Here is a 3,749-nt window from a genome sequence, read left to right as displayed (position 1 = left end):
CTCTGGGAAGGCTCCTCACCGTATCCACGGTGAAGCCCATGCCTGGCCCAATGCTGAAGCTCTGCCCATGAAGCTGAAGCCCCACCCCCACCCCATCCTCACTCTGAGATGCCTCCATTTTCTCCTGTACTTGAATTACTTCAGAATTCTCTCAGATCATCTCAGGGAAGCCACAAACACTTTCTGAGGAATGCCCGAGGTAGTCCTGTGCTCCTCACTCTGGTCACAGGGACACTTTCTGTTCTCCCTCTCTTCCTGCCTTTTCTGAATCTACCCCCCTTTGCCTCAATTTCCCCTCTGTTTCCAGTGCTGCTAAAACCATCCACGGTTTGCAGGCTCAGCCCCTCCCCATGTGAAAGGATGAAGCCTGGCACAAAAAGAGGATGTTCAGCATGAGTCCATGTATATGAAGGCTAAGGAGAGGCAAAACTGATTAGGTATGGTAGCAAACACCCATCATCTCAGCAGTCAGGAAGCAGAGGCAAGAGGGTTGCAAGTTCAAGGCCAGCCTGAGCAGCAAGCTTCTTAAAATATGGAGTGCTCACTTTGACAGCTCATCTACTAAAACTGGGATGATACAGAGATGATTAGTGTGTTCCCTGTGCCAGGAAGACATGTAAATTTATAAAGTTGAAGATTTGGGCTGGGTGTGGTGTGCATGCCTTTAACTCCACTTGGGAGGTAGAAACAGGTGATTCCTGTAAATTTGAGGCCACTCTGGTCCACATTGTGAGTTCCAGACCGGCCAGGGCTACACAGTGGGACCCTGTCAAGAAATAGATTAACACAAAATCAATCCATCAGGCAAAGATCAGAACTGCGGTTCCTTCTGGGGTATAGCAATTAGCTCAAAGGGGCACAAAGAGGCAGGGCTTTGGACATTATAGGAAGAGTCTAGATCTCGATTCTGGTAGTGATTGCACGGTTGGATTCATCTGCCAAAGTTTATTGCTCTCCACTTCAAAGATCTATCCATTTCTCCTAGTTATGAATTTAAAAATAAAAATCTTACTACCTAGACTTCCCTGGCAGGAATTCACTCTCCTGTCTCTTAAGTCTGCCAAAGCGTTCTGTCCACACGGAAGTTTCCCTGCAGGAGTGAGCAGAGAGACTATGGCTTTGTTATGAGGCTTGAAATAACGTATGAAGGTGACAGTAGAGGCCAGCTATTACTGCAGCAAGTTCTGGTGGCCAGGTGACCCCGGTGCTGCTGTACTCTGGCCAGCATTTGCAACCTATGGTTTCTCCACTGGACAATGAGGTTGCCCATACCTCAGTTTACCCGTTCACATGGGCAACATCATTCCAGTATTTGGTTATTGTGTGCAGGGCTTTGGCCATATTCACCTACTGTTTCTGTCTCTCATCCTCTCCTTCCCTGGTCTTCCTCCCCTTCCCTAAGGATGGATACTTTCCGTATATGAAATCAAAGTGCCCTGCAGAATGAGGAGACCCAGTTCCTCTCCCTGCAGCCCTGACCCCCACACCATCATTGCTCATTTTAAAGCAGTTCTGCTTAGCAATGGACTCTCCTGAGGAGAAGCTGTGCGCTCCCCGGGGAGAGGGTAGCAGGCGGAGGTTCTCTTATTCCTGTGTATCTCTCATGCCTCAGACTTTCCGTCCTCAGCAGACACCCAAGAAGTGTTCAGGCTCCGTCTTGGGAGCCACACATGACTTCTTCAGTGTCCATACACAGTTGATTCTCAGTAAACCCCAAACCTCCCCAGCCAAGAATTGTTCCTGGATGAAACTCAGACAGTCTGTGCCCAGGAAGCCAAGGCTTGGCAGAGGCACCGCCTTGCCAGGCAGAGGATGAAGTGCAGGGATAGCTGAGCCCCCAGAGTGGGTTTGGCGGGTTGTCTACCCACATAAAACTCAGGAAAGCTCTGGGACGGGATGCCTGGGTCTTACACTGTCACCATTTTGGCTGTTGTACCGGACTTGTTGCTTCAGTCTTTAGACATGGTTTTCCCCCAGTCCATCAGATGTGACAGTCACTGAGTTCTGCTTCTGTGCCCCTCCCAGCATTCCTGGATGACTTATGAAACCCCCTGCCCATCCTGGGGATCGGTTTACATGGTGTCTGAGGAGATGGACTATCTCAGTTCGAAATCCTTGCTGTCACTGAGGCATTGATTCTGAACTGCTGGCCACACCATCTGGGCAAAGGACCCTGCCTGTCTGTGAAGATTTTTTTTTTGTCACCCCTTGGGAGGTAGGAGGCAAGCAAAGATGTTAAACAACTAGGAAAATGAAAACCTGGACTCGATCCCAGGACTTGCTGACTCAGGACTATTTTCCAAGCCCTGAGATGTTGGAGCTGGGAATAGGCTGTCTGGTCTAGTTTCCTCGCCTGGCCCAGGGACAGTGAACAGCAGGTTGGTGACGGCAGAGCCCTGGCCTCTCAGAGAAGCTCAGGGACTAGCCCCTGGGTCGGGAGGCAACAAAGCCTCTTGTGTAGCTGCCCTTGGGAGGGGAGCCCAGGAGCTTCTGGGTGCTGCAGCCCAAGGAGCCAGCCATGCAGCACGGCCCAGGCCAGGTGCCAGCTGAAGGCACTGTCATCGGCCGCTCCAATTATTCCCTTTGTCTGATAATTCCAGCCATGGGTCCCCTCCCAGGGGGAAGTCATCTACCCTCTCTTGCCCGAACTTGTCCTCTCTGTGGCTCCCCTAGGTGCCCAGTGACTCTCAGAATTGACTGCTCCTCCCAGACTCTGCCCCTCACCTCACACATCAGGGCCACTTTTGGGTGGGGTGAGCTGAACTAAGGCTCTAGGAGGAAGGGTCCCCACTCCCTCAGGGTCACTTTTGGGTGGGGTAAGTTAAGTAGGGCTCTAGGAGGAAGACTCCCCACTTCCTCTGTTTTCTTTTAGGCGTTCTCTCTTTTTTTAAAGGGCAAAATTTTATTTAACCAAATTTATAAAAAAGAATTCCAAAGTGTATGACTATAAATAATGAATTGGGTGCTTTATACTCTTTTTTGTATACATCTCAAATCTGCAGTTTGCATTGCAACACCCCTCAGTGGAATACTGTGGTTTCAAGAGACAGAAACCAAGCCATGGAAGCAGCCAGGGATGGACAGGCACAGATGTCCATCTGTTGATGAATAAGTCAGTGAACCAAAGCTGATATGCCCATTCTTTTGGAATGTTAAGACAGGCACATGGGGCTGGAGAGATGACTCAGTGGTTAAGAGCACTGACTGCTCTTCCAGAGGACCCGGGTTCAATTCCCAGCACCCACATGAAAGCTCAGGATTGTCCGTAGCTCCAGTTCCAGAGGACCCGACACCCATGACAATCAACATAGTAAAAATAAACTTTTTTTTTTTTAAAAAAGACAGGCACAGACAGGAGTAAAGTTCAACAGAACCTTGGAGACTTACTAGTCAGGCTGGTGGTGTAGCTCAGTTGGCGGACTGCTAGCCTAGCATTCTTGAAGCCCTGGGTTCAATTCCCCAGCACAGCATAAAAACCAGGAGTAATGGCGCTTGCTTGTAAGACCAATGCAGAGGAGGCAGAGACAAGAAGATCAGAAGTTCAAGGTCATCCCCAGCTACGTAGAGTTTGGGGACAGCCTGGCCTATATCATGAGACCCTGTGTCAAAAGAAGGGAAGGAAATAAAGAAAGAAAGCTAAGTGGAAAAAAAGACAGACACCAGAGTGAGTTCTAGAACAACCAGGACAGTTACACAGAGAAACCCTGTATAGAAAATCCAAAAACCCAAAATACAAAACAAACCAAAAA

The 3,749-nt window shown here is 49.2% G+C and overlaps 1 non-coding gene across 1 annotated transcript; it reads left to right on the top strand.

Moving 5' to 3' along the window:
* The first annotated feature begins 537 nt into the window (after window positions 1-537).
* On the top strand, window positions 538-640 carry LOC113456704. The gene has a single exon (XR_003377458.1). It is a non-coding gene; the product is annotated as a U6 spliceosomal RNA (small nuclear RNA).
* Window positions 641-3,749: the final 3,109 nt, after the last annotated feature.

The sequence above is a fragment of the Microtus ochrogaster genome, chromosome 10, assembly GCF_000317375.1.
Source record: "Microtus ochrogaster isolate Prairie Vole_2 chromosome 10, MicOch1.0, whole genome shotgun sequence".
Lineage (NCBI taxonomy): Eukaryota > Metazoa > Chordata > Mammalia > Rodentia > Cricetidae > Microtus > Microtus ochrogaster.
Note: the sequence above shows the minus strand (reverse complement) of the source record. Positions and strands in the feature narration are given on the sequence as shown.